This window comes from Lagopus muta, chromosome 1 (genome assembly GCF_023343835.1).
Source record: "Lagopus muta isolate bLagMut1 chromosome 1, bLagMut1 primary, whole genome shotgun sequence".
Classification (NCBI taxonomy): domain Eukaryota; kingdom Metazoa; phylum Chordata; class Aves; order Galliformes; family Phasianidae; genus Lagopus; species Lagopus muta.
This window is the reverse complement of record NC_064433.1, coordinates 192,734,881-192,752,978: the sequence shown is the minus strand read 5'-3', so window position 1 is coordinate 192,752,978 and position 18,098 is coordinate 192,734,881.

Sequence of the window (18,098 nt, the reverse complement as noted above, 5' to 3'; positions counted from 1 at the left end):
CTTATCAAGCAGGGAATCTTGTCCTTCCTTTGGTGCCCATGGATGGCAAGCAATGGCCCTGTCCCCTTGCTGCCTGTGATCCTTCTAACCCATGGACAAAGGCAGCTAACCCATGGGTAAAGGAAGCCTTTCTGATATTCAGATGACCCGAAGCATGGATGTCTGTGGGAACAGGCTAGTTTAAATGACAATCTGCATGGGAATAGCACCGTGATAGAATCATGGAATCATGAAGGTTGGAAAAGACCTCCAAGATGCCCAATCCCCACCCCAGCCCATTCCACCATGCCTACTGACCACATCCCTCAGTGCCACATTGAACACCTCCCATTCTGTGTTATGGAGAAGTCCTCTCTGCCCCCAGTTTCCCATTCATACAATACTGTACCTGCTCCCAAAAGCAGCCCAAGCTGCGAGTATTTAGGAGCTGCAGAAGATGGGGTTGCTGGGAAGTGAAGCAGCCCACATGCAGGAAAGCTGCATTTTCACATGGTGCTTTCTTGACATTTGTTTACCAGAAAAGAAATAAACCCTGAGGCTTGAAACAAATCAGTCCTGATTAGGTACCTTCCACCCATAAATCCACCATTTCCTGCCTGAGAGCTCCAGACTTGGAGAAAAAGATCTTTTAATTTTTGATAGCAGGACTTCAAGGAGGAGATCATTATCAGAATTTAAAAGTCTGATCTGTTACTAAAAGGTCGGAATTAAATGGGCTCCTTTTTTACTGATATCTGCGTTCCAACTAGCAAAAAAAGCACCCTCGATTTAATAAAGAGCATCAGTACAAAATACAAGCATGCCTACAAGATTTCTAGCAGCGTGCTGCTTTCACCCTTTTGTTAAACATACGTTAATGCAAGCAGATGGCTGAGGTGGGAGAAGCTGAGAGGCAGGAGGTCCTTGTTCTGCTTTTGCCCTAAAACCAAGAAGTCGAGAAATATGTCTGTGGTTCCAGATATTATTGCCAGGGAGAATGTGGGGTCATTTATGTGGGCTCATCATCCCTGGAGGTGTTTAGGTGTTTATGTGGGCATGGTGGGGTGGGCTGGGGTTGGAACTTGGGCATCTTGGAGGTCTTTTCCCTCCTTAATGAATCCATGATTCTGGCACTGTGTCAGCCTGTGCTCAGGACTCATGATGCCAAACCACAGAATAATTGAGCACTCGCCCCACATTCATTCTTTACAACCTCTTCAATCACCATTTAGAGATGTATCCAGGCCTGACCATCCTGCACCGTATCGTAACAGCAATCAGGGTACATCATGCCTGAGCCAACCCCTGACCCTGCTGCATCATTCCCAAAGCTGCTCTGGTTTGGCTGCTCTGCCTCACCAAAACCCCACGAGCTGCTGCTTCTTGATTTAAGACCCCTTGTTGTCCAGCCCTGCTCTCCATAACTTTGCTTCTCCAGCATGGAAAGCCCTGCTCAACTTGACCCAGGAGATGGTGGCTATGACCACATGCCTAGAGAACACTCTCTGTTTTTGTGTTGTTTTTGTTGTTGTTGTTGCTTTTGGTTTTTTTTGTTTTGTTTTGCTTTGTTTTTTGGTTTATTTTCATGCTTTCCTTTCCTTTTCTGCAAAGCCTTCGGTGCAGACACATCTTTGACCTCCTCAGACACTCACTTGGTTGAACCCCAACCTATGATGCCTTCTGATGTCCTGACAGCTGGGTTCTCAAGGATGTAAGACCACAGCTCCCACCACTGACCAGAGCAGCCTTCACCTGACTGCAGATCCCACCTCCATCCAGCTGAGACATTGCCTGTCCCTGACAGCAGCGCTGCTTTCCCATCCCAACACTCAGCAGTAGGATCCAATCCTGACAAACCTCTGCAGCACTGCAACAACAGAGGTAACTACAGCATCCTTGACTCTGTTAGCAGTGGGCAGCTCACCCCACTTGGGGCCGACCCCTGCAGCTCCTTGTGTTTGCATGGTGCTGCATCTGAGACAATAAATCCTCCAGGATCAGAGCATGCTGCAGAATGCACCAGTGGATGTCCGGGCTGAGTCTGGAAGCAGCAGATTGTGTACTATCTGCATTACCTATTTTTTCTTTTCCCTCTCATTTGCAGAATCCAGTCTCCAGTTACCCCAAATGAGAGAGAACCTATTGCAACCATAATTAAATGTCACATACATTTAACGGAGCAGCACTCTACACCACGCTCCCTCTTCCATCTGGCTCCAGCACAGCTGCGATCCGACTCTTCGCAGCCCATGAAATGACATTAGGGCCATTTCTGTTTATCAGCTCCATGATTGATGCCTGCAGTCAACTCATGATATAACGAAGGGAGGCCGGGCAGTACAATGGGATGTATATTTAGAAGATGAGAGAGTGTCTTGTGAGCTGTTAAGTATGACAACATTAGTTCTGGGGAGTGTAAATAAGAAGCGTAGCATAAGGGATGGTGAGTCACCGTATCGGGGAGTTGCTCTGCAGGCAGTGCTCGTTTTCTCTTAATAGAGAGGAGTTGGAGCTGGTTGATGCTCAGTGTGAGTCCTTTCGTGCCTCAAGGCTCCAGCATCTTCATTTCTGCACGCCTGCACACATGTAATGGCTTGGATGGGTGACTATTTCACTGGCACCCACCACAGAATCACAGAATGGCCAGGATTGGAAGGGACCTGAAGGATCATGAATCTCCAACCCCCCTGCCACATGCAGGGCCATCAAACCTCCTTGTTTAATACTAAAGCAGGCTGCCATTGGGCCCCATCCAATCTGGCCTTGAACACTTCCAGGGACGGGGCATCCAAGATTTGGGAACAGGTCTGTGCCCATGAATGTTGAGTGATATGGACCCCAAAACCTCCATCCTGCCGACAGCATCATTCTTCACATGCTGACAAATGTGTCTGCCATGGGGAGGTGAGCACATCTCTCTGAAGGGGTCTTTCCAGGTGTCCCATCTCTTGGTGGATGGCTGTTTGCTGATGTTTTGGTAGTGCCAACCTGGAGGGATCAAGCCTAGGAGAGAAATCTGGAGAGTTTTGCCTTCTGCGGGGAGGTGAAGATGGTAGCCATAAAAAAAAGAGAGACGTGGTGACTTGGTGACCTGTGCAGCTCTGTCTGCTTACTACGAGACCTGTCCTAATGACAGGAGCCTGATTAACCCCATCTGTCCATCCCCTTCTCCAAATATTTTCCCACTGGTTATGGTAACAGACTGTTATGTGCTCCATAATACTTGAGAGATGCATCTGGGTTTTGTTGTGCAGCAGTGTAAGAAAGCTTGCTAATTCATGAAACTTACACCATCCAGGAAAAGATTGCTATCATGGGAGCTGCAGTTTAGACTCAAGTCAACGCAGCAGGGGAGTCCTCACCTCACACATTCCCCTTTCCAACACTGTTTGCACAAGGAGACCTTTGTACAGAGGGGCAGAAGGTGACAAAGTGTCTCAGCCTCCCTTAAGCCATCATTGCAACTTCATCCCACACCATCTTCACTGCATGTGCAATTTCTCCCAGATTTCCAAGTCCTCCAGGAGGACTGACCATCCAAGGGCTCTGGATTGATTTGGAGTCAACCACCTGCAGGAGAAAGCAGCAAGTGCTAGCACAGCACAGTAAGTGATCCGAAGGGCTCGGTGTTTTCCTGAGCATCACAGAACTGGGGTCCTGGTGGGAAATCGTAGTGCTGTGCTTCACCCAACATCCCAGGTGCAGGCTAAGCACAAGCCATAGATCCTCCCAGGATAAAGGCAGAACTAAGATATGCTTCATTTCTTCATTGCCTTCCTAGATGGAAGAGAACAACAAGAAGAAGAAATATCCCAAGAGCTCGACCTTCTGCTGAGCTTGCACCAACCTCCTTACTTGTTAACCTAGGATCTCCAAATGACATTTTGCACGGGACCTCCTGCAACCCTTGGAGAATCAGCCCCCCCCATCCCAGAGGGTGTGCTGGCAATTCTCTGCACCTGCCTGCTTCCTTGTTCCTGCCAGCAGCCTTGTTCAAAACACGTTAGATCAGGTTTGCAATTAAGTTCAGCAGGGGCTGCTTTATGACAGGCAATCATGGGACTGTTACTCATAGGTAGTGACAGACTTCACAGATCACAAATAATTTTGATGCCTACCTTGCCGCGTGCCAGGTTGCATCTTCATTTCAGCTGCGATTTCCCTATCTGAGCTGACAGCAGCCCTTGCCATCTGGAGAGAGGTGTGCTTCTCCTCCGCCGAGCTGTTTGGCATGGAGCCGCTGGAGTATCATTAGCAAACATCAGAAGCTGGGAAGTGTCAGGTGTTTATTTCCCCACAAGCTGTTTTGTGGTGTCTTTGAATAGAAAGTGTGCTTGCAAGTCACCCGAGAGCAAAAGAGTGCTAGATGTCCATGGTTGAGCAAAAGCCTGCCATATGACCGCAGTTAGATCAGAGAGTGAAGGCATAGGAGTTACCACGGTGGTGGGTCACAGATTAAACTGCAGCTAAAGCTGAGAGAACCCAATCTTTGTGTATCAGGTTGGCTCAGGAATAGCAACCTGCAGAGCACGTGCACAGAGTCTACCTTGGAATATCATGGATCAAGAAGGACTCTCTGTGTTGCTATCCTCTGGGGCTGAAGACAGTTGATGTCTCCAAGCTCACGTAGCTTTAGAAAGGCTCTTTGTAATGTGCTGGGCAGAGTGAAGATATCCTCCACAAGCCACCCTATAGCTAGGAAAAAGTGGCTCCTGTCTGCCTATGTCAGAGGCGATCAAAACACTGCAGAATCCAAACGTCCCCATTTTGTCTTTGTGAGGAGGACGAGGTCCCAAATGATGGAGATGGGGACAAGGTGACCGCTGGAGCTTTGCCATCTCTGGCAGGAGATGTTCCAAGGCCTATTTCCATGTTAATGCCATCTAACCACAGCTGTTTGAAAGAGCTCATCAGAAGTGCTCATGAGGATCTTGTGCCTGTAGGGGAATTTGGGCTCATTCAACGAGCAACGCTGTACAAATATGCCTAGATTCAGCAAATAGCTGTGTCAGGAAAAGTCCCCAGAGCAGAATCTCCTTATAAAGCTGAAATGGAGCAGGCTTGCTTTCCCTTTTTGGAACTGCTTTTAGGGGTTTTGATTTAAACATGTTACAACAACAACAACAACAACAAAAAGCCCCAAACCAGAACAGCTGATCGTCATCTCTAAATCAAAAGCAGAACAAATTCATTTGGCACCCTGACCAATTTTTGAAAATGTTTCCGGACAGGAAAAACTGCAGACATAAAAACTACAGAAGAGAAAGGAAATCGCTTTTGTCTGTATTTGGAGTCGGTAGATTTTCTGCACTGGGAGAAAGGAGCGATATTCCAGCATCAGCAGTGATAACACACAGACATTTCCACGGTGTGGATCGGCACCGGAGAGTGCTGGAGAGTGAATTATCTCAAGACACCCGTGTCCTTCTGGTTTTATTAAAGGCATCAAACAAGGAAACAGCATTGCTGGATTACTTTGTCAGGGAGAAGAAAGCTTCCTAGAACAGAAATATTGACAGAGTTTATAAACTCTGTCCTGACCTTACTCCCTTCACATCAACCTGCTGGCTGAGTCAGGGCAATAAATCTGCTGCACCTCACTCAGGAGGGGAAATGATGATCCATCTCTCCGTAATGGAAAAGGTTTTATTCTGAACCTGCAGAGGTGGTGATTTGCAGCAGGGATTTGGGCGGTGATGATGCTCTGGTGTTAATGCTGGAGATGGGAAGGAGAGGTGGGCAAGGAGAGGAATGTCAGCTGAGGTTCAGATGGGATATCATAGCATGATAGAAAGGCCTGAGTTGCACAGGAGCACAGCGCTCATCCAGCTCCAACCCCTGCTGTGTGCAGGTCGCCAACCAGCAGCCCAGGCTGCCCAAAGCCACATCCAGCCTGGCCTTGAATGCCTGCAGGGATGGGGCATCCACAGCCTCCTTGGGCAACCTGTGCCAGTGCCTCACCACCCTCTGGCTCCAAAACTCAACAAGGAACGGAGAAAACACAAGCTGGAAAAAGAATTATCAAATGCAAGAATGAGCAGAAGACATGGAAGTGGGACTGGGTTCTACCAACACCCATTAAATACAATTTTACTGCATCTTTTGCAAGGGTCTTCCCACCTGGGCACTGGGTGAAGCTGAGGTTAGACATGGGGACTCCAACCAAGGGGCATTTCCCACGGTGGGCACAGAGAGAGGCAGAGGCAGGGTTAATGTTCCACTGTGAGTTTATTATGGTGGATAGCAGCTTAGTGGAGCCGTGTTTAAACAGCCTAATAAAGAGCAAAAGTGGTTTGGAAGCTCTGAATGAGAGCTGGTCAACCTGCTTTTGTAAAGCCTCGGTAGGCTGTAAGCAGAATTTGGCTTTGGTGCATAGCAGATGGCTCAGGAGATGTCCCTCTGCTCTATACATAGTAATTTTTGACCCGAGCTTTACCTTTTTGACAAAAAACACACGTATTTCTGATGGTGTGGGAGATTTCCAGGGGTCTTCCAGGACGATTCTACTGGGAAAGGAAGGGCAAAGCCCATTCCCACCCTTTGGCAGGACAAGGACCCGTCCTAGAGAGCAGACTGCGTGCTCTGCATCTTCACAATGAGCGCAGACTTCATCACCTGAACACCTTTCTGCATCATCCTGATGTTTTGGCTGGCTAGGGATGGACACCCACAGCTCTGAGCAGCAGTGCCAGGGCCTAACCACCCTCAGGGTGAAGAATTTCTTCCTAATACCTAATCTAAATCCAGCTTCTTTTGGCTTAAAAACGTTACCCTTTGTCCTATCACTACAACCTTGACAAAGAGTCCCTCCCCAGCCTTCCTGCAGCCCCTTTAGGTACTGAGAACCCTCTGTAGGGTCTCCTCAGAACCTTTGGGATGGATATTGGGAAACATTTCTTCTCAGTAAGAGAGGTCAGGCACTGGCACAGCTGCCCAGGGAGGTGGGAGAGTCACATCTGGAGGATGTGGCACTGAGGGATGTCCTTTGAGGGCATGGTGGGGGTGGGCTGGGGTTGGGCCTGGGGATCGTGGTGGTCTTTTCTAACCTCTGTGATTCTCTGGTTCTCTTCTCCAGACTGAACACCCCCAGCTCTCATCCTGTCCCCGCAGCAGAAGCGCTCCAACCTCTGAGCATCCTCGTGACCTCCTCTGGACCTGCTCCAGCAGCTCCACATCATTCTTGTCCTTCCTTGGACACGAAGATGTAGGGTTTCTATGACCCAGCCACCTCTGCAACCTGCTGCAGGGTCACCAGATGTGCTCCAGGAACATGAGTGCTGGCGGCCTCGGCTCACCCTGTCACCACTGTGTCACAGCCAGCAGCTATTTGCTTTCTCCCTGCAGGCTTTCCCCCCACAGCTTCCCTCTGCCCGCGTTTAGAGAGAGAAGAAGAAGGAATGAAGTCATCAGCTCTGCTGTAACACAGGAATCCTTTAACGTGCTAATGCGCTTGCATTAGTGCTAATGGGCACCACCAGCAGCAGGCTCTGGAGGAGAGAGGACAGGGAGCTGAATTCCTCTAATGCTTCCTTAATCCAACCGGTCTTTAAAAGCCTAATGAAAGCAGCTCCTGCTTACAAACAACCAGGGCATCGCAGAGTTTTGCCACATTCTTTGGACTTCCTCTTCATTCACTGCTGCCTTCAGCTGCAGGTTCCTTCTGGTGTTGTTCCCAACTCCCCCCCCCCCCCCAAAAAAAAATCCCCTCCCCAAATCAGAGAGCAGCGTTATGCCCTGTGAAATGGCCATGTAGTCTGAGCTCGGTTTGATTTACTGAAACAACATTTGCAAAGTGCAAATCCCGTTGCCAGTTACGTAACTGAATTATCCTTCCGTGTGCCAGACAGCAATTCTACAGTTAATTGATTTTAATCTAATCATTTGTAGCCAGCCACCAGTTTTAATCAACCCTCAGCCCACCGCTTTGCATGAGCCATCTTTCCAGCAATTCCTGTTTTTAATTATATGAGAGCCTGGTTACATTTCATTAATTCTTGTCACATTACCACAACCCTCCATTTCCACTGCCAGAATCCAACCACTCGGCACCATCATCCGTTGCAGTGCACAAACAGGAGCAGATCCTTGTTCCGCTCTCATTAGGTTTGGGGCATTAAATCAGCGAGGCTCAGGAGAGGCAGACCATAATGCTCATCCCTTCTCCTCTTCCCCAGCCACTCTTTTCACTCCTCTCCTCCCTGCAGCTTGAACAAACATTGAGAACCAGGGCAAGAGGCAGGACAGTGAAAATTCCCTGTGTTCAGCCTGGTCTTGTTGAATCCACAGCCTCAGGAACGGTGCCTGGCACATGGCCTGGTTGGGATGGGCACAGTGCTCTTGACATGTTAGGAAAAGCTGGGTTTGGCCAAAAACCTGCAATCACAGCTGGATCTTTATGCAAGCAGTGCAGAACCTCATGGTTTTTCCCCTGCCTCCATGTAGCTCCGTGCTCTCACCCTGATTTCCAATGGGAACACAGCCCTGTTGGAGCTGTTGGAGAACTCTGGGTGGATGCCCAGAGATCAGCCTCACCCCTGCTCCTGTTGGCAAAGCCATGCTGGGATGGAGGCACTCTCCCAAGACTGGAGTTCGAGGGTCAAGCAGAGGCACAGGAGGATTTTGGCTCTGGAAATTCTTTACGTGTGGGATCCCCATTAATCTGCATGAATACGTGGTCCAGTTTGTCACTACTTCCCTGTAAGAAGTCTAATAAGAACCATAGAACATGCCCAGTTGGAATCATAGAAACCACAGAAAGGCTTGGGTTGGAAGGGACCTCAGAGCTCATCCAGTTATAGAATCATAGAATCATAAGGCTGGAAAGGACCTACAGGATCATTTAGTCCAACCGTCTTCTTATCATCGTTACAACCAACCAAGCTACTAAACCATATCTCTCAGCACCTCATCCAGATACCTCTGCCAACCACTAAACCAGGCAACAGTTCAGGTTATCCAGAGCCTCATCCAACCTGTCTTTGAAGGAACCCACAAGGATCACTGAGTCCAAGCCAAGGGCTACTCCACGGCTAGTGGGAAACAACAGCAAATCCTGCCATTCACATGGGAACAGGGACATTGCTTGTTCCCAAATTGCCTATGCAAGGATCCACTCACTGCAGCCCGCCCAGGTTTAGAATGGAGGGAAGGAGATGCTGAGGGTCTTATTGGGGCACTCCCTGCACCCTTCCTGCCACCCTCCAATGATGCTGGGGCACGTGGGCTCTGGACCTGTCCTAGTTATGGGGCTGGAGCCTTCATGTCCCACCATGACACCCAAACGCCAGCTCAACAAGCAGCCCCAGAGGGCCCCAGACCTCACACACCTGAAATGCAGCAGAACAGGGAGCTGATCCCTCCCACGGAGGAGGTGTCACGTAGAAATGATGTATCGCCAGCAGACCTGTGTAACGAGGTTTTTATGGACTACCAATAAAACAAACAGTAAAAACCTCATTGCTGACTAAGGAAACGCAGCCGGTGTGAGCAAATAATTTGGGCTCTAGGGATGACTTGTATTTAATCCTCCCTCTTCCCACTTAGGGCAGTTTTATGCTGATATGAATTACTGAATCCAGTGCAGACCTGCCCTGCGCTCCAACTAGCTAAGAGCTCTGGTAATGAAAACTTGTAGCAGCACTACACTGCAAGATCACCCTCCTAGGGTCTCTGCATGCATACATGGATGTTGTGGATGCCCCATCCCTGCAGGCATTCAAGGCCAGGCTGGATGTGGCTCTGGGCAGCCTGGGCTGCTGGTTGGAGACCTGCACACAGCAGGGGGTTGGAGCTGGATGAGCACTGTGCTCCTTTGCAACCCAGGCCATTCTGTCATTCTACGATTTGGATGAGCTGAAACAACAGCTGTATTGAAAACATGATGTCTGTGCTGAAATTGCATAGATAATCCAATTTCACTGGATGCTGATAGGTAATGTGTGCGTTTTGTACATGTATACTGTGCTATAGCTAATCCCAGGGTTGGAAAGGACCACTGGAGCAGTCTAGCCCAAGTTCTTCCTACAATGGGAATTTAAAAAGAGAAAAAAAAGAAAGAAAAATACGACCTTTATATTAAAAGGTCTTAATGTTTCTAAAACGTTGCCTTTGTATAAGGCAAAAAGGAAAGTGTTCCAGCTGAGTTTTGACCTCAGAAGCAGACTCCAAGCCACAAAAGCCTTGGTGGTTGGAGCAAAGCAGGGCTTTTGGAAGGAGCACTCTTGGCCTTTGGAAGGAGCTTTCTCCTTATTCAAGGGGGAACGCGCTATGGTGTTAGCATGGCCCACGATGAACTGAATGGCACAGAAAGGCTCATTAGCTCCTCACTGTAGGGAATCCTGGAGCACAGCTGCTGGAGATGACTAGTAATGGTGACTGGGTACAAGGAAGCATGATTTTTGTGCAGGAAATCCTGGGCCTCAGTGGCTCGCCAAATCCCTGCCAACCTCAAGCATCCTGAAGCTGCATGAACCCATTTTTAAAGCAGTGCTGCTGAGGAATTGATGAATCTCTCCTTGCATCTATCCCACTCTGTATCGAGTGTCCACCCTAAGCCTTCCATCTTGGGGACTAGAGAGGTGAGGAGAGCTGACAGGGCGGATGGATGGATGGATGGATGGATGGATGGATGGATGGATGGATGGATGGATGGATGGATGGATGGATGGATGGATGGATGGATGGATGGATGGATGGATGGATGGATGGATGGATGGATGGATGGATGGATGGATGGATGGATGGCTTCTAAGCCCTCACCACTCACAGACCTGTAGCTGAAAGGATGCTAAATGCATGCATGGCCACTCTCTGAAACTGATTTGGGCCAGCTGCAATGAATCAGCTGTTTGAAATAGTGATGATCAATAGGAATCCACTTCAGCTGGGGAGAAAAATGCTTCCCAGTGAAACGATGCCCTGTTGCTGAAGGGAAGGTATGTAGTGATGAAGGCTGTGATCAGGTTCTCCTTGCTGACTCCTGGTTGTTATTCCTTCTAAATCTTTTCACAGCAGCTACCCAAGGAATTCATAATCTTTTAGAGATAGGGAAAAAAAAATAAAACAAGAAGAAATAGAAAAAGCTCTGCCTCCTTGTGCAGAGCACTTGCCTGCAAGCTCTGGTGGGATCTGTCCCTGTTGGATCATCCCCTTCTCATCCCAGCAGGGATGTGAGATATGTTTTTGGCTCAAATTACAGCCCTGGAACAGAAACCCCCTCCATCAGCCTGGGCTGGGAAGAACCTGGATGTTTTTTTTTTGGCATTTTCAGTGAGACTCGGGCGGGGGGGGGGGGGGATACCAGACTGGGGTTTCACACTGGGGAGTGCTGGGTGCTGGTGGAGTTTCCCCTCCTTTCATTTTTCCTGAAATTGCTTTTGCTGTCTCTCTGTCCTATGCAGAAAGAAATGAAGGCCTGGGAGCTGGACCTAAGGTGGATCTGTGTCTGTTTGCTTGACCCTGGGCAAAATTACTTTGCTTCTCATGTTCCCCCTTGGTTAAAAGATGCCCCAAAGCAGCAGTGATGTGCTTCCCTGGGATTTGTGTTCCTGTGGCCTTTTGAGCCTTGAAGCTCCTCGTGCTGTGTGTCCCATCCTTGCAACCAGGACAAGGTGACATTTGCTTTGTTGGTGGGGATGTTAAAGGCTATTTAGAAGCTATTTAGGGAATTTAGAAGCTAGGTCAAGAACTAGGGGCTTTCTATGCCCCATGCAATGCTGGGGTGCATTCTCTTGCACTTATGGCATGGATGGAACCAAAGCATTGCTCCATGCATCCCCATCCCAGCACAAAGCTGCCCCATGGGCCATATCCTCACCCTGTTGAGTGCCAGAACCCCGGGGTTACAGCTGTGCAAAGCGAGGTAGGAAATTGCCAACAACACCCAATAACACCCCCGCACCCTCGACTGCAGCAGAGATTTGCCTTTCTCATTTATGTGTAAATAAGCCCTTTTCTTCCTGACACGGAGCAGGTCCTGCAAGTCACCCTGAGTGCAGAGCTGGGAGCAGAGGACCCGAGTGTACGGGGAGGGTTTGGGAGAACAAAGGGTTTTCGACAAAACCTCATCTGGCTAATCCTGCGTTGACCCTGCGTGCAGAACAAGGTGGCGAGCACGCCCGATTAAATTGTGTCTGCTCCGTCATGAATTATGGATCTTTGCATTTCCATTTTCTGCTGCTTGTTTGACGGTGTTCGCCTCCGTTGATAAGGATTAAGCCACCTGCTTCAAAGCACGGCACTGTGCTTGGTGAGGAAGAGGGGAGGGCTCAGCGTCCTCCTCTGCTGCCTATGGGGAGTTGGGGTGAGGGCGCGCCAAGGCTGGCACCCACCTGTGAGGAGTTTAAGGGAGGTTTGGGGGTCGTGTGCCATATGGATGTGGTCCTGGGTTACCCTAGGTGGCTGCACATTGGACCAGATGAGCTCTGGAGGTCCCTTCTGCTCTCAGCTATATGAGGTTTGGTGATTCTGTTTGGAATGTGGAGTGCAGAGGTGGGTGCTCTATGTGTTCCCTCTTCCTTTTACACCTCTGGACTCACGAGCCCACTGTGAACCTCCTCCAAGGGCCAGCAGGAGTCACAGAATCATTAAGGTTGGAAAAGTCCTCTGAGATCCCCAACCCCAACTCATCCCACCGTACCCAGTGATCGTGTCCCTCAGTGCCACATCTCTGTGGTTCTGGAACACCTCCAGAGACAGTGACCCCACCACCTCCCTGGGCTGTGCCTACATCTTACCTATCTCCAGCTGGAGGAGCTCAAGGGTTAAAGGCATGAGACACCATGGAGCAACTACTGATCAAACACAAGCAGCACAGTACATGTGGAACTGCTGCTGCCTTTAATGACAGAAACCATGGAGCATTGGTCCTGATTAAATGTTGTCTGAGAGGAGGAAGATACGCATGTGTCAGCCTTGGGAACGTGTGAAAGGTGTGTGGTGTCCATTCAGGTGTCCCAGGGCAGTTTGGCTGCCAGTCCTCAAAAGAATTTTCCCCTCATTGTAGAATGACAGAATGGCCTGGGTTGCAAAGAAGCACAGCGCTCATCCAGCTCCAAGCCCTGCTGTGTGCAGGTCACCAACCAGCAGCCCAGGCTGCCCAGAGCCACATCCAGCCTGGCCTCGAATGCCTGCAGGGATGGGGCATCCACAGCCTCCTTGGGCAACCTGTGCCACTGCCTCACCACCCTCTGGCTCAAAAACTTCCTTCTCATCTCCAACCTAAACTTCCCAAATCTTCAGGCTTTGCCCTGATATTCTATCTGAAGTAAAACTAAAGAGCCACCACCTGCTGTGGGGCTTACCATGGAAAAAGATAGAAGTTAAGAGTGGAGCTAAGCAAGAATTAACCAGCCTTGGCATCACTGTGCAGAGCAGTGGTAACCCAGGAAGAGAGGATGCACCTCCTGTCTCCTCCTTTCCTTCAGAACAGACATTCCTAGTGAGCAGCCAAGGTCCGCAATGGGCTCATGAATCTGGAGGTGCAAATGGAAGAGGGGACCTCAGGGAAAGGATGCTTTCAACCATCCCATGGAGCAGCACTTAGATTCTGCAGGACAGAGTTACTCCCCCTTGGAGCATGCCTTTTCCCTGCCCCCCACTGGCTGATGGCCTCTCTCAGGATGTGCATGCATTGATCCAGCCTTATCTGAAGTGCTCCCATCTTTTTCTGTGAGAGCTTTTTCTGACAGCGCCGTGACGTAACCTTAACAAACACAACACGGGCGTGAGAAACGCGCCCAGACAGCTCCATTCTTTGACCAGCAAGACAGTATTTGCTTGGGTGTTTATTTTTACAGAGGTGGAAAGATGGATGGGAGACCCAGGTAGGCTGCTGACGGAGCCCTGTTTACCCATTAAGCTCGCTGCCTCCCTTGGCACAGTGCAGCACGGATGTGATTCGATTAAAGCATCCCCACATCCTCATCTCTCTGTGCTGCACCTCACCATTGCCCAAAGCAGATTTGAGGGTGTTGTACCCCACTTGGAGTTATTTTCTGCCATAAAAGCTGTTTCTCTCAGCACTCTCCCTATAGTGTAAGTGGTTTTGTGGCTCTCAAGACCCTTCCAGCCTTGTTTCCTCGCTGACCCTGGCTTGCTGCACCCCAGCACCAAAACACCTCCCCAGATTCTGCAAACGCCTTCAGCTCCCAGCAAAACTCCCTTTTCCTGACCTCTCCATCAAACTTTTATCCCAGCTGCTGTTATGTGAGTTATTTGGGTTACTGTGGTCCTTTTACCACAAAGAAACATAGCTACTTCAGAACTGTTTCTGAAGATTACCATCTGCAATAGCTTGAAGCCTGCAGTAAGTGCAGGCTTTTGCCTGCATAGCTGTTGAGTTCAATATCAAGATTCTCATCCCGGTGGAAAACATCAACATAAATCTTTCTCCTCTCTCACACATCAAAGAGCAATAGATTTTGAGGCAGACTCAGGCAGGGATTGAATGGGGAGAAGCAGGGCTGGCTCTCTCCAAAAAAAATTTCCTCAATGAACCCACCAGAAGATGGGAATGGTCTGCTTTGGCAGTCACTGGTGTTTCCTCTCCCCACGAGAGCCTCACCAAGTCAGACAGAGCTATGGCACATCCTAGGAGCTGGCTGGAGCTGGGCAGATATAGACCGAGCACCTGTTAACTGCTCCTCTGGACATATGGGCAGAGAAATGGGGCATGGGCAGCAAACTGGAAGACATATGGGAAAAGCCCAGATGGGGAAATCTAGGGAGAAATCATGAGGAGGTGACACATCTCCATCTGTTTGTTGGGCCTCTGCCACTGGTGACAAGCAGCCCAACAAGTATCTTGGACACCAAGCATTTGGAACAGCTGTGATGCCTCCAAGGCACAACGTTGTCTTTCTTATCTCCCCCCATCTTGCCATCCTGCCAGATACCAGCAATTAGAGACCAGATTGCAAAATGGATGGAAAAGACATCCAAGATCACCAAGTCCAACTCTAGACTGACCCCACCATTGCCCGCTGATCGTCTGCATCGGTGCCACATCCCCATGTTTCTGGAACACCTCCAAGGATGGTGATTCCTCCGCTTCCCTGGGCAAAACCCACTGCTTTCTGATTACTGTGAACAACCACGAGGTACAAAAGGGAGAAAAAAAGCCCAACCAGGGCATCCCACCCCATGCTGAGGTCCCTCACTGCACAGCAGCAGCCACTACTTGCCAGGCTGCACCTTGAGGCAGGGAACAGAAGGGAATTAGCCCACGGTGAGTTTGCTCAGAAGCTGAATAAGGGGCTTTCCTTGCAGACATGGGGTGCAAATCAGAGCAGTTCCCAAAGGCTGTGACACAGGATTGGGCTGCTTGGGTGATTTATACTGAAAAGCATGAAGCTCTGTAGAGTCTCCAGGGTAGCTGGATGAATTGTCTGCCTTTATCTCTGATTTCTTTCCCCAGCAGTTTGTCAGTAAATCAGAGAGATGTCAGATGTTATCAGCACCTGCGACATTTTCTTTTTTTTTCTTTTTGGAAGTGATACAGAAGTACATAGGTGACTTTGAAAGGGCTGAAAAAGAAAAAGGAAAGAAGAGGTTAATAAATCTTCCTCTGAGCTGTGGTCATGCCAGCGTCCTTACCCCATTCCTGGCCTTGCAGAGAGATGTGACACCCACTCCCTGGGTTCCCTACACTCAGCACAGCCCTGCATTGCTGTTCAAAGCCAAAACATCCCCCCAGGTACCCAAGAGGAAAAAGATGCAGGCCTACGAGTGATGGTGTGCACCAAGGTTTGGCAGCTGCACCCCACCTAGCTTTGTGTCCTTTCTGACCATCCTGTGTGGATGGAACATCCCAGGGCTCCCACGTGGTTTCAGATGCTCATGTGCAGGTGGTTGGGCTGAGGGAAGTGTTTTAATGGCACACATGGGTGTCCATGGTAATGTGTGAGATACTCACATGTAAGAGATGTGGAGCATGTAAGAGATGCGGAGCTGGGGACCTGGTGGGGCACCAGAGGTAAACAAATCGAGTCCAATGGAGGGCAGAATTGTTGGTGGGTGTTCATTTCAGGGTGAGCAGAATTGCTCTCCAGACTCCACCAAAAGCAGTGACTGCACTGCGTAGAGCAAGACATTAAACACTGAGCACACACACTACATAGGCACTTCTTCTTGGGGACCTCCATTGATGGCTCTGCCATCTGTTTGACGGGTTGATGGTTGGTCTCAATGTTTGGTCTCATGTTGGCACCTCTTGGGAACCTCCGTTGATGGTTCTGCCATCTTTTTGATGGGTTGATGGTTGGTCTCATGTAGGCACCTCTTGGGAACCTCCGTTGATGGTTCTGCCATCTTTTTGATGGGTTGATGGTTGGTCTCATGTAGGCACATCCTAGGAACCTCCGTTGATGGTTCTGCCATCTGTTTGATGGGTTGATGGTTGGTCTCATGTAGGCACGTCTTGGGAACCTCCATTGATGGTTCTGCCATCTTTTTGATGGGTTGACGGATGGACTTGATCAGATGACCTTAGTGATCTCTTCCAACATAACAACTCTATGATTCTATATGCTAGATCCATGCTTTCCACCAAAGAGAGATCCCCTATAGTGCCCCATGCTGTTGGTGTGGCTCCCCCCACCAAGAGGTTAAACCTCAACTTCTCTTTCCTTTGCTCTTTTCAAATTGTTTTCCAGAAGTGCAGCTCAGCACTGGATGGGATCTGTCATCTATTAATTAACTTGGTGCCTGACGAGTGTCATCTCACTGAGGGGATTTTTGAGGACAGCGTTGAAAATGATTAAGGGTTTGAAGGGAGTGATTTATTGATGGAAGATTAAAAGAGTTAAATATGTAGAGCTCAAGTAAGTGATGGCAAAGGAGAATCGGACAGCTGTGCAAAGTGATTTGAAAGGTATAAAAACCCAAAAAGAAGCGGTGGAATTGCTGACAGGGGGTAGAGCAGCAAAAGACAAGGGGGAGGCTGAGGGCAAGCAAGGAGAATGGTTCTCATATTGCTTCCAGGCTCGTTGCACTGCGTTTCATGCAATGAAGGAATATTGTCTGTGGTAAAGGGTAAAGTGACATTGTTAGAAGGTCAGAAATTCATTTTCTCCTTCTTTTTTCCCCAGCATGGGCTGCTCAGGGCCTCAAATTCCACTGGATTTTGCCACCACAGACCTGATGTAAAAACTTCACAACGTGCACATCAGCCTGCTGTCTCTGCAGAGCAAGGTAAATGCAGTGCTGGAAGGCTGTAAGTCATCCAGGCTGGAAAAAGCCTCTCGTGCAAAGCTGTTAATGGACAACATCTATCCAAAGGAGCTATGAATGAGCTGTGTTTCCATTACTCTCCAAATATTGGGGTCCTGCCTTGCAGAAATGCTGGCTGCGGAGCTCCTGGTCTCCTGTCCTTCTAGCTGAGCTCACATCCGTATCTCAGGGCTCTGCAAAATCATAGAGTTTTAAGGGACCATAAAGATCACTGAGTCCAACTCCTACATGTTTATGCACTGCACAGATCACGGTTAAGTGATAACCCAGCTAATGAGTTGCAGGGGTCAGCCCATGTAGCCAAGAGGTCGCCTCCAAACACTGTTCCTGTGTCTATGAAGCATCATATTCCAGTTCTTTGCTTTTCTCCCTTGGCTATCTGACCTCACTCCTGCACAGAGCTGCAACAGCTTCTAGAAATCAAAAAAGAAAGAAAGAAGTGTTGCTTTTAGCCTAGTTCTTAGTCGTCTTTTCTTTAAAAAACTTTGTACCTCTTAAACCAATGCTAATTATATTTTTCTTATGGGCAGCTTTTTATCAATGCGGCCAATTGGGACTGGAACACCAATTAAAGTCGGGGAGAGGAGAAGTGCAGCACCTGATTTTCTCAAAATTATGACATCAACTTAATTGCAACTTTCCAATCCATTTTCCCCCCAGTTAATCTAAAGTGCTCTATTCTTAGGAGAATTTCAGAGCCGTGATAAAGCAAGTCAATGACCTGTTTTCTGACCCTCTCCTGAACTGCTAATGACTTTTTTGGCGGGTTTCATCTCTGTTTTAATTAATGATGGACACGGGCAAAACCTGGTTGGGAAGTTGTAAGTAAAGTTGTGCTCTGCATTTTGCTGCCGGGCCGCCCAGCTTGGCTTTGGATACAGAGGGAAAAA